Here is a 13,139-nt window from a genome sequence, read left to right as displayed (position 1 = left end):
GTGAATAGTAACTGAGATTTTGAAGTTAGAAAAAGCACTTCCTTCTATCATTAAAGTAATCCATACGGTTCCAGGGGGTTAATAAAGGCCTTCTGAAGCGAAGCGATGCATTTTTGTAAGAAAAATATCCATATTTATAACTTTATAAACTAGAATCACTGACTTCCGTACATGAGTTGAGTTCTGGCTGAAGAGAGAAAGAGCAGAACAAAACACCAGTCACAAATTAGAAGTCTAAAACTTCTAAAGAGGAGAGGAGCTCAAGAGGAGCTTGAGTTTGCTGCCTAGCACTATTTGTTTGAACTCTCACCTGCTTACGCTACTCCTACTTCCTACATCCTATGTCACACGCCGGAAATCAACTCTCTCGTGAACGTGCGGACGGACGTTACCGGAAGCTAGTGATTACAGTTTATAAAGTTATATTTATGGATATTTTTCTCACTTTGCTTCAGAAGGCCTTTAATAACCCTCTGGAGCCGTATGGGTTACTTTTATCATGGATGGATGTGGTTTTTTTGGGCATCAAAATCTCAGGCCTATTCAAGGCAAGGCAAGGCAAGGCAATTTATTTGTATAGCGCATTTCATACATAGCAGCAATACAATACGCTTCACACAGTATAATATAAATAATTAAAATTCTATATAAAACACCAACAAGGAAATAAATACACAAAAATACACGACAATGAAAATAAATTTATTTATTACGCATTAACTGCAAAAAGCCTCTGAAAAAAGCTTAGTCTTTAATCTATTTTTAAAAATTGTGATAGTTGGAGCGTTTTTAATGTTTTCTGGAAGCTGGTTCCAGAGACGGACGCCAAAGTATTTAAAAGCAGCTTCCCCTTGTTTTGTTCTAACTTTAGGTTTTAGTAGAAGCTGTTTATGCTGTGATCTAAGGGGTCTTGGTTGAGTATGCTGTTGAAACATATTGTGAAGGTATTTAGGTCCCATCCCCTTTATTGATTTAAAAACTAGTAAGAGTGCCTTAAAATTAATTCTGTATCTAACTGGGAGCCAGTGTAAGGACTTTAAAATTGGAGTAATATGATCTGTTCTTTTGGTTTTTGTAAGAATCCTGGCTGCACTATTCTGTACCATTTGGAGCGGTTTTAAAGTATTTTTGGGGAGTCCTGTTAAAAGCACATTACAATAATCAATCCTACTATAAATAAATGAACGTATGATATTTTCAAGATCTTCCTTAAACATACATTTTTTAAGTTTATGATATTTTTAAGATGAAAATATGCTAATTTTGTGATTGTTTTTATATGACTATTACAATTTAGATTATTATCTATTAAGACACCAAGGTTTCTTACCACTTCCTTTGCTATTAGGCCCTTTTTTTCAAGCAGGGTAGAGATTTTACATTTTTCCTAATTTCTTCTAAAAATGATAACCTCAGTTTTATTTTTATTAAGCTGAAGAAAGTTCTGTGACATCCAAGTATATATTTCTTCAATGCATTGACAGAGAGTTTCAGTGTTTCAATGTTCAAGGTATAGTCATTAGGCATTAGAGGTAAATAAATTTGAGTGTCATCAGCATAACTGTGGTAGGAGATTGAATGTTTCTTTATGTGTTTATCAAGTGGTAGCATGTAAAGATTAAATAACAGTGGACCCAAAATCGAGCCCTGGGGAGCTCCACAGGATAAAGATGTTAGTGTTGAGGAACAATTTCCAATTTTAACAATAAAACTCCTATCACTAAGATACGATTTTAGCCAGCTGATCACAACACCGGTAAAACCAACCCAATGTTCCAGTCGATGGAGCAGTATGTAATGGTCTACAGTGTCAAAAGCTGCACTAAGATCCAATAATACTAAGATAGACAACTCGCCTTCATCTATATTTAACCGGATGTCACTTGTGACTTTAGCAAGAGCTGTTTCTGTGCTATGGTGAGTCCAGAAACCTGACTGAAAATTGTCTAGGCAATTATTAATTGTTAAAAAATATGTTAATTGATCAAAAACAATGTTTTCAATAATTTTGACAATGAACGGTAGATTTGAAATCGGCCTATAATTGCTTAATATAGATGTGTCTAAGTTATTATTTTTGAGAAGTGGTTTTATAACAGCAGTCTTCAAAGATTTAGGAAATGTGCCCATTTGTAAAGATGAATTTATGATGTTAAGCAGTTCTGGTGCTAGAATATGAAAAACAGATTTTAAAAAGGTGGTAGGTAAAATATCTAGTGTACAAGTTGAAGAAGTGAGGCTATGCACTGTTTTATTAACTGTTTCAGTATCAATCAAACTAAAGTTAGCCATTCTGTTTAATGTTTCTGTAGTTATTTGTTCTGGTTGCACAGTAATATGCTTTTGACTCATTGCATTTTATGGTCAAGATAAATTCAGGTGGCAGTTTTTGAGGGGGGATTGTCAGTTTTTCCACTGTTGAGAAAAGAACTCAAGCATTATTTATGTTTTGATTGATAATGTTAGAAAAGAACAACTGTCTAGCTTTACCTGTCAGGGTTACATCATCCAGATCACCATCTCCGCCCACTCGTTCCCTTTCACCCAACCAGACTTTTCCCCGTTCATTATCCCCTGAGTACTAATCACCGTCACCTGTGTCCCATCAACCATATGGACTATAAAACACTCACCTTCACTGCAGTCACTTGTCTGGTCTCGTCATTCCATGGCTCACAGACTTCCCGATCACTTACCTTCTACTTACCGTCGCTTCACTCATCTTGGATCAACCCATCCGTACCAGCCATCGCCACGCCACCTGCAAGAGAGGGAAAGAAAGAGAGAGACTTAAAACCACAGCTAAGCTTCATTGAACTTTCTATGTTACTTCTTCTCACCTGTTATCTCCGACCGCAATCCTTCTGCAAAATAAACACTGATAACTTACCATCTTGTCTGATTCCTCTGTGATCCGTGACAGAAGACCAGACCACAGAAAGGAGTAATTATGCAGAATCAGTCGGATTTAGAAGAGGATTCCTCAGCGGCTAATCCTCCGGTCGCCGCGGCACTCTTTCCACCACCTCCACTTCCGCAACCTCCCGCTGCTTCGTTCACTGCCTCTGCGAGTCCCATGGCCCGGCCAGCGCCCTACTCTGGTGAGGCGGAGAACTGCAGTGGGTTTCTTCTCCAGGTATCCTTGTATATCTCCATGAATGAGCATCAGTTCCGTAGTGATACCGCCCGGGTGGCTTTCATTATCTCACTCTTATCTGGTCAAGCACTTCGATGGGCACAGTCATTGTGGGATTCAGATGCCCCGGTGGTCAAATCCTTCTCAAGTTTTAAACAGCACTTTAAAGAGGTTTTTGGGCAAACAATATCAGAACTGTCCATTCACGACCAACTCTATAACCTCCGTCAAGGATATTCTTCAGTGAGTTCGTATACGCTTCAGTTCCGCACACTAGCCGCAGCTAGCGGCTGGAATGAAACCGCCCTGATCACCGCCTTTCGTCATGGTTTGAATTCCAACGTCCGCCAGCTGTTGGTGGTGTATGAGGACAGCATGGGGTTAGAGAATCTGATCCAGCAGACAATCCGTACAGCCCAGCGTCTCACCGCTTGTGATAGGTTTGTACCCACTGTAAGTTCTCCGCCTCCGGCGCCTTCAGTCACTCCTCCAGCACCAGTTCCAATGGAAGTAGACTCCACCCACCTTTCTACAGCTGAACGCCAGCGCAGATTTCAACATTCCCTCTGTCTATACTGTGCTTCCGACAAGCATCTCCTCAGTTCTTGCCCTGTACGACCTCCGCGACAGGCGGTAAGTGCCATTCAACTCTCCCCGAAGATTGAGCCTCTCACACGTACCAGAGTACATGTATTAACCTCCTGTGTTTGTCTCCCAGCGCAAGCCCTCATTGACTCCGGGTCTGCGGGGAACTTCATATCCACCCAGTTTCTCCAAAAGTTGAATATTCGGCGACGCCGTCTGTGCCGAGATCTTCCCGTCCAAACCATACAAGGCAAGCCATTAGGTCGTGGTCGAATTCGCCATTATACACCCACTCTAACTCTTCGTATCGGCTGTTTACACTCTGAGGAAATTTCTCTTATGGTGCTGGAGGAGTCCACCGCGGATATCATCCTGGGACGTCCCTGGTTAGTACAACATCAGCCGGTACTCCACTGGGGAACTGGAGAGGTACTCCGTTGGGGTGAAGATTGCCATAGATCCTGCCTCAGTTCCATCCAGAAGGTTCATTCTTCGTCCCGTTCCAAGTCACCCGCGGGGGAAACTAGAGTTCCTGTCTGTTCTACTTCGGTGGAAAGCCCTGAAGTCCAAGTTCAAGGCGAAATCCCAGTGGAGTACCAGGCGTTCCAGGACGTATTCAGTAAGGAACTGGCAACCAAACTACCTCCACACCGGCCATGGGACTGCGCCATCGACTTGCTACCCGGAGCCACCCTTCGCAAAGGTCGTATATATCCTCTGTCCATCCCGGAACAGAAGGCCATGGAGGAGTATGTGAAGGACGCTTTACATCAGCAGTTTATTCGACCATCTACCTCCCCTGCCGCTTCGAGCTTCTTCTTTGTGGCCAAAAAGGACGGAGGCTTGCGGCCCTGTATCGATTACCGTCATCTTAACTCTCACACTGTCAAATTCAGCTATCCCCTTCCTCTGGTACCTGCCGCCCTGGAACAGCTGCGTGGTGCACGCATTTTCTCCAAACTGGACCTTAGAAGTGCGTATAATCTGATCCGAATCCGGCATGGAGATGAATGGAAAACTGCCTTTGTGACCCCCTCGGGCCACTACGAGTATCAGGTCATGCCTTTCGGACTGTCCAACGCTCCTGCCGTCTTCCAAGGTCATATGAATGAAGTCCTTCGAGAGTTCCTCAACCGTTTTGTAATCGTCTACATTGATGATATACTCATATACTCTTCTTCTATGTCTGAGCACCATCAACATGTCATCCAGGTCCTCGAGAAGCTGAGAGCACACAGATTATATCTGAAGCTGGAGAAGTGCGAATTTCACACCTCTACCGTTCACTTCCTGGGTTATGTCATCAACCAACAGGGCATCCAAATGGACCAGAGGAAGGTGGAAACTATCCAGAACTGGCCACAACCCTCCTCCGTAAAGGAACTGCAACGATTCCTGGGGTTCGCGAACTTCTATAGACGATTCATCCGGAACTACAGTCATATCAGTGCTCCCCTCACTTCTTCCCTCAAGGGACGGCCCAAGTCTCTGTCCCTATCTCCCTCCGCAGTACAGGCCTTCCAGCGTTTAAAGGAAACTTTCATCACTGCTCCCATCCTCATTCATCCAAACCCGGACCTTCCGTTTGTGGTAGAGGTAGATGCCTCATCTACTGGAGTAGGAGCAGTTCTCTCTCAGCGGCAGGGTGAGCCACCCAAACTCCTTCCATGCGCCTTCTTTTCCAAGAAATTAGCCCCGGCGGAGCGGAACTATGACGTCGGTAACCGAGAGCTGCTGGCCATCAAACTGGCCCTTGAGGAGTGGAGGCACTGGCTGGAGGGAGCTAACCATCAATTCACAGTAATCACCGATCATCGCTACTTGGAGTACTTAAGGGAGGCTAAAAGACTGAACCCTAGACAAGCCCGCTGGGCTCTATTCTTCACACGCTTCAACTTTGTGGTGTCATATCGTCCCGGGAGTAAGAATTGCAAGGCTGATGCACTTTCACGACTCCATCACACCTCTGTTGAAGATCTTCATCCCGAACCTATCCTCCCTCCAGCCGTAATCCTCAGTCCAATCGTCTGGGAGGTTGACCAACAGATCGCCCAGGAACTGACACGTCAACCCGCTCCGCCGGGAGGTCCAGAAGGGCGTATTTTCGTACCTCCACATCTACGTACTCCCCTTCTGGACTCCGCTCACTCCCTTCCGGGCTCTGGACATCCGGGTAGCAAGCGTACCCTCTCGCTCCTCAGTCAACGGTACTGGTGGCCGTCCATCTCCAGAGATGTCTCCAGGTTCATCCGCGGTTGTTCACTCTGTGCCATCACCAACACCCCGAGGAGAGTCCCAGAAGGCAAGCTCGTGCCGTTACCTCTTCCCAGGCGACCATGGTCACACATTGGTGTCGATTTCATGACTGATCTACCAAATTCAGAAGGCTTTACCTGCGTATTCGTTGTTGTGGACAGGTTCTCTAAAGGTTGTAAGCTGATTCCCTTACCTGGTCTTCCCACTGCGTTACAAGCAGCTGAAGCTCTATTCCACAACGTCTTTAGGAACTTCGGCCTCCCAGAGGATATCGTCTCGGATCGGGGACCTCAGTTCATCTCAAGAGTATGGCAAGCCTTCTTCAAACTCCTCGGGGTCCCCATCAGCATTTCCTCAGGCTACCATCCGCAGACTAACGGCCAGACTGAGCGGAAGATTCAGGAGATTGGACGTTACCTGCGGACGTACTGCCATCAGTACCAGGACAGCTGGAACCGTTACCTCCCATGGGCTGAGTATGCCCAAAACTCTCTGTGGCAGAACACCACCGGGCTCACCCCCTTCCAGTGTATCCTTGGTTACCAGCCTCCACTCTTTCCTTGGTCGGGTGAGCCCTCGGAGGTTCCAGCTGTCGACTTCTGGTTCCATCAGAGCGAGGGGGTATGGGACTCAGCTCTTGTGCATCTACAGCAGGCAGTACGGAGACACAAGGAACAAGCGGACCGTCACCGACTCGACACCCCTCAGTATCAGCCAGGTCAAAAGGTGTGGTTGTCGGCTCGAGACATCCGTCTCCGTCTACCTTGCCGTAAGCTGAGTCCTCGATTCATCGGACCATTCACCATCCAGAGGCAGTTGAACGAAGTGACCTACAGGCTCAATCTTCCCCCTCATTTCAGGATTGCTCCTTCATTCCATGTTTCCTTACTTAAACCCTTCACTGACCCTGTCACCCCTGTTCCCTCAGATAACCTTCCCACTGACGTACCTCCTCCCGTTCCCGTTGAAGAGGAGCCCATTTATCGAGTCCGCTCTATCATGGATTCTCGGCGGCGAGGTCCTCGGCTGGAGTACCTGGTGGATTGGGAGGACTACGGACCAGAGGAACGTTCCTGGGTCCTGCGAGATGACATCTTGGATCCAACGCTACTCACCCAGTTCCACAGTGATCATCCGGATCGTCCGGCTCCCAGGGGTCGTGGTCGACCTCGCCGCCGGCAGCGCCCGTCTCAGGCCTCAAGAGCCGCCTCGGGAGGGGGGGGGTACTGTCAGGGTTACATCATCCAGATCACCATCTCCGCCCACTCGTTCCCTTTCACCCAACCAGACTTTTCCCCGTTCATTATCCCCTGAGTACTAATCACCGTCACCTGTGTCCCATCAACCATATGGACTATAAAACACTCACCTTCACTGCAGTCACTTGTCTGGTCTCGTCATTCCATGGCTCACAGACTTCCCGATCACTTACCTTCTACTTACCGTCGCTTCACTCATCTTGGATCAACCCATCCGTACCAGCCATCGCCACGCCACCTGCAAGAGAGGGAAAGAAAGAGAGAGACTTAAAACCACAGCTAAGCTTCATTGAACTTTCTATGTTACTTCTTCTCACCTGTTATCTCCGACCGCAATCCTTCTGCAAAATAAACACTGATAACTTACCATCTTGTCTGATTCCTCTGTGATCCGTGACATTACCAGTTTCAGTATTACAATTTTTAAGCTTTTCCTTATAGATATTATAGTGTACTGGGAGTTTATTTTTTCGCCACTGTCTTTCTGTCTTCCTACAATCTCTCTTCAAAAGCTTAACTGTTGAATTAAGCTTCCATGGGGCTTTTTGTTTATTACTGACTTTCTTAAATTTGAATGGTGCTATATTATCCATAATATCTTACATTTGTGAATTAAAATGATCCATCAAATCATCTACTGATTTAGATGTGTGGCTCAGAAATTTAGAGAAAAAACTTGTTCAAAGAGAGCATTTAATAGAGTGATATTAATGATCACACGATCATTAATAATTATTTTTTCTATCATCACAGAGGTGTTAGACATATGAGTAGACATGGAAACATCAAAGAAGATGCAGGAATGATCAGACAATGCTAAATCCTTTACAGTCACAGAAATATCAATACCCCTTGTGATCACCAAGTCAAGTGTGTGACCAAGAAAGTGTGTTTTTTCCTGTACATGTTGAGTTAGGTTAAATGTGTTAAGCAGTGAAAGTAGTTCACTGACAGAGTTGTTATCTGGATTATCAACATGCAAATTGAAATCCCCAGATATTAAAACAAAGTCAAACTCTAAACAAATAAAAGACAATAGATCACCTAGTTCATCAAGAAAAACTCTAGGGGAGTACTTTGGTGGTCTGTAAATGATCAGTAATAGAACTTGAGGGGAACCCTTAATAATTCAACTCAAATACTCAAAGGAAACAAACTCGCCAAAAGATAGCTGTCTGCATTCAAAAAATGAATTAAAAATTGTGGCTATTCCACCTCCTTTTTTGTTAGAACGGATGGCACTCATAAACTTTTAATTAGGAGGGGCTGATTCAATGAGGGCAGACACATTATTTGCCAGATCTAACCAAGTTTCAGTTAGAAATAGAAAATCAAGGTTATATGAACAAATAAGATCATTAATTAAAAATGACTTAAATAAAGATCTAATATTTAAAAGAACAAATTTAATTATGCTGATATGATCTGCTTTAGAAATCTGAGTTTGTTTAGTTACTCTTTGAAGATTTGCCAGATTTACCCCATAGGCTGGATGTGATCGATTTATTCTATCACTTATTATTACTGGGATAGGGTTGTTTGGGACACTAACACTAGATGACACAAACTGAGTGGATGGACAGAGACAGAAGGGATTTTCATTTCCAGCAGGACCTTCATAACTTATCGATTGGGAAATATCTAAGAGCACAGGGAGAGTGTCTAGCTGGAAAAACTGTCAATGTATACCAAAGGCCATGTAATTTAAAAGGATAAAAGTCAATTTTTGTACTCCTTCTCTATTAGGATGAAGGCCATCTCTTCCAAACAGATCATATCTAGTCCAAAAGTAATCAAAATTCCCAATAAAATTAAAACCAGCAGCAATTCAAATTTTTTTAACCATAAGTGCAATCCAAAAAGACAACTAAAAAACTTCCCATAGAGGGGACAATGAGTTGTTTACCTAGGGAATCAGCTTTAAAACAAAGGTTCTCAAAGTCTTGGTATAGTTTTGCTGACTGCCTATCCATTACATCATTTGCCCCAGCATGTACAATCACTGTTTTTACAGAAGGGTAAAGATCAAGAAGTTTTGGTAAAAGGAGGACAAAATCACTGACCTTACCATCACTGAGTGAGTATGTGATGGCTTCTGGGAGTCTAATGTCTTTAACTATTGAGTCCCCAAGCAAAAGAAGTTGTGGAGAAAGAGTGTCCTTATATGAGAACACCGCAAGATTAGCAGGAAGAGTACAGGTAACAGGGGATTTTGTCTCCAGAATGCCAGAGGGCAGTGTAGTCTCCCCAGAGATGATTGCCACCGGGTTTGGAAACATTGAAGGGGAACCCAGGTGTATGACGTCATCAGTCATCGTCGGAGCGTTTGACAAAGAGGCATCATGTATAGAAGCCGATTTTTCTCCCGGATAGTGTTTCATGAGAAAGACATTCTCGAGGCCGGAAACACCAACGGGAGAATGGCGACGGCAACATTTTCGGATTTTAACGGGAGAGGGGGAAGAAGAAGATAAAGAATGTCACGTTTTCTTCTTCTATTACAAGGGCCAGCGGCCAACATATGACTATGTTCAGCGGGATCCAATAACTTAAAATATTCATGCTGCACTTCAGGGCCAAGCGGCATTTGCAATAGGTTGCTCTAGTCGGCTTTCTGGCCAAAGTGTCTGGAGCGGTGCAAAGAAATTTCTGACCAGGATGGAGAAATCATCATCCTCGGTAGCAAATAGCGGTGAAGACAGCCGGTTTCTTTTTTTTTTCTCCACAGACGACCAGGTAGAGTACGTATGGGCAGTCAAACTGTTAGAATCATGAGGCGTTGAAATGATAGATCCTGATGGAATTTCTCGATACAGGGTTTCCAAACAAGAGAAGAGCAAAGATTGTCGAAGAACCGCGTCCTCCAGTAAAGCCTCAATAGATCGGAATTCCGATCTCAGGCTGGAAAACTCAGGGTCCGCCATTAGCAAAAAGAACCAGAACCAGAATGCAGTCTTTGTGTCGCAAGGTAGCCTCAGCAGGACTTCAGAATGTAGTAAACAAGACAATTTCCTTTCCTTGGCTTCACCAGGCCATTATCTCAGCGGCAGCATTTGTTGTTTTAGCTCTGTGGTTTCCATGGAGAAAAAGGAACAGTAGGAACAGGAGAACCTCTTGTTACGATCGAGCCCAAACTCCGTCCCTAATGCTTGTTTCCAAGCGATTCACTCCCATTATATAATTCACTCCCATTATAAAGCTTGGAAGAGCCAGGATATTGTTTAATATAACTCTGTTTGTGTTTGGCTGAAAGGAAAAAAAATGTCATATACACCTATGTCTATGTGGCTTTTTTACAAAGGTATCAGTAGCCTAATAACAAGATTACGTGACCAGCAAAATACTTAATTGTGTTAATTCTCTCTGACTACAAACAGTGCTTTATTAAAATTGCATCAGTAATTTAAAACACTTGGTGTTGCACTATAATGCAATGCATCCACACCACTGAACTGTTGCAATGCTCGTCTGGCTGGATATGCAAACATCTACAAATGGTTCACATTGCAACCACATTACTGGTCTTCAACGAGCCCACGAAAGCACATGTTTATCTCTCTGCACTGCTTATTGGTTGATGCTTGCATCAAGTTCAATATTGGTGCTTGCCTCCAGAACGGCAACTGATTCAGACTCTCCTTGGTAAGTGAGCTGCACCTCGTGTTATCATCACCGATTGCCTCAAAATCATTTCCAGAAGGTTTTTTTGTTCACTGTTGCTTGCTGGTGGAATGATCTTCCCAACCCTATCTGAACAGCTGAATCCCTGAAGAAAGAGCTGAAAACTCATCTCATCGATTGAGCAATAAACTGCACCCTGCTTGAAAAACAAACAATAATCTTCTTCTATGCTTACCCCTTTATTCCTGGTCTAGCTTGTAATGTTCTGAACAAGGTCTGAAACTTCTCACTTCTTGTGTTTATTGTCTCCTTATGTTGATTTGCCTGTTTGTATTCCTCATTTGTAAAAGCATCTGCTAAATGAATAAACGTAAATGTTGGTGTCATAAGTCCATATGACTCAGTGGAACATAAACAAAAAATGCCTGAGTTGCACCATATATAAAGTTCTACACAGCTCACCAGACAGATATAGAGTATGCATGCGTGAGTATTTGTGTTTAACAGTTCATATGGTGAATGTGGCATTGGACCAACCCAGGATGTAACAATTGGATGGAAACAATTAAAGGAGAACCTCCATTCACAGAACAAGATGAGCTGACAACAAAAAACATGTGGATACAGTACAAGGCAAAACAATATCCTAAGGAAAAACGTCAGAACTGGCATCTAGACTAAGGTATTTGACGATACTTCAATGTCCTACTCGGTCAATGACCTCCACTAAGTACTGAAAAAAAAAAATCATCTTAGGAGATACTGATCTCCAAACCTCCCATGCAGCTCAAAGCCATAATAAACAGCATCATGTCAGGAGGGAAGATGCATTTTCCTAAAGAGGTATATCAGATCAAGGTTGAAGACGGACGGAGCTGCTCAGAATCTCTAAAACAAATAAATGTTGGAATGTAGGGGATTCAAGATTCAATAAGGGAATCAATGGCAACAATAAAACTGTAACAGATGTCCTTTGACTAAATCAGATTTATAAGAACTGCTAAAAGTGGCATTCATTATTGAGTTTGACTAAGAAGAAATACAACCTTATTAGTACAGTAGCATAGGCCTAATAGTAGTATTAAAATTAATTATTCAGGGACCAATTCTCACTATTAGCTAAACTTGTACTATATTGGCTGTTTATTAGTCCTTATAAACCACATATTGAGGCCTTATTCTGCATGACCATACATCCTACTTTAAACCACTACAACTACCTCACTAACTTTTGATAAGTCATAAACTACGAGTTTAAGGCAAAAGTCATAGTTTAAAGTATGTTCCCCAAAACTAAAGTGTAACCAATTATTTATTCAATAAATGATTATTAATGATTAAATATTACATTTTTAGATGGTGAAAGGGAATTACTGTAAATGTGATAATTTCTATTCATATTCTACCATGTTTAAAAATATCTGAATACTTCACGTCATTGACTTAAAATAGTATCAACCCAAACAACTCAATTTCGCAAAAGTATATAGCATAATTACTATTTCCTTCATAATTCTAAGTAATACTGTGCTTGTTTATGAGTTTCTGTTCCTCAAATAAACTGCAGGTCTGGGCAGGGTGCCGATGCCAAGATAACAGGGACATCAGAGATAACATAGATGAGTGTGTAGTGAGTGGGTACACTATTGAGACTTACTAAAAAAAGAGAATGTGAAGAATTCCTCAGAAAACACGAGGTAAAAATGTCATAGAGCAGGATAGATCGGTTAGCCATCTGATAAGCAGCACCGCCAGCAGTCGGACTCACCTGCAAAAACAATGTGTACAAGAATTTCACCCTGCAACATCAGTGAGGCATATGTGAAAATCATGAGACAATAAAAATCTTAAGAGGTTAACTACAGGTCAATACAATACTGCTCAATAGTTTGGGATGCACTAAATTGATCAAAAGTCACAGTAAAAACTTGTTTGGTAAGACTTTACAATGTTTCATTACATTAGTTAACTAGTTAACATGAATTAAGAATTAACAATACTTCTGCTTTTATTAATCTAAATTAATGTTAATTTCAACATGTACTAATACATTATTAAAATCAAATGTTGTAATTGTTAACATTAGTTAAGTTAATTCACTGTGAACAAACAATAAATGAACGACTGGGGAAAAAATCGATTTTTCGATTAATCGTTTTTTAAAATGTGGTCGATTCAAAATCGATTCTCAACGGCCACGAATCGATTTTTTCCATATTAAGGGCTCGAATTTCGGCGCAGGTGTTGCACACAATTGTATTGTCTCCCATTTGAAGGATCAT

At 42.5% G+C, this 13,139-nt stretch overlaps 1 long non-coding RNA gene across 1 annotated transcript in view; it reads right to left on the bottom strand.

Annotated features, from left to right (window-relative positions):
- The window catches only part of LOC143732276 (uncharacterized), a 93,253-nt gene that overhangs the window by 77,741 nt on the left and 2,373 nt on the right, over nucleotides 1-13,139 (bottom strand). Inside the window, exon 2 of the long non-coding RNA XR_013201085.1 lies at nucleotides 12,515-12,625. This is a non-coding gene — a long non-coding RNA (uncharacterized LOC143732276). The remainder of the gene's footprint in view (nucleotides 1-12,514; nucleotides 12,626-13,139) is intronic.

This window comes from Siphateles boraxobius, unplaced genomic scaffold (genome assembly GCF_051911475.1).
Source record: "Siphateles boraxobius isolate OS27281-9 unplaced genomic scaffold, OSU_SipBor_1 9, whole genome shotgun sequence".
Classification (NCBI taxonomy): Eukaryota; Metazoa; Chordata; class Actinopteri; order Cypriniformes; family Leuciscidae; genus Siphateles; species Siphateles boraxobius.
This window is presented reverse-complemented; position numbering and strand designations above follow the sequence as displayed.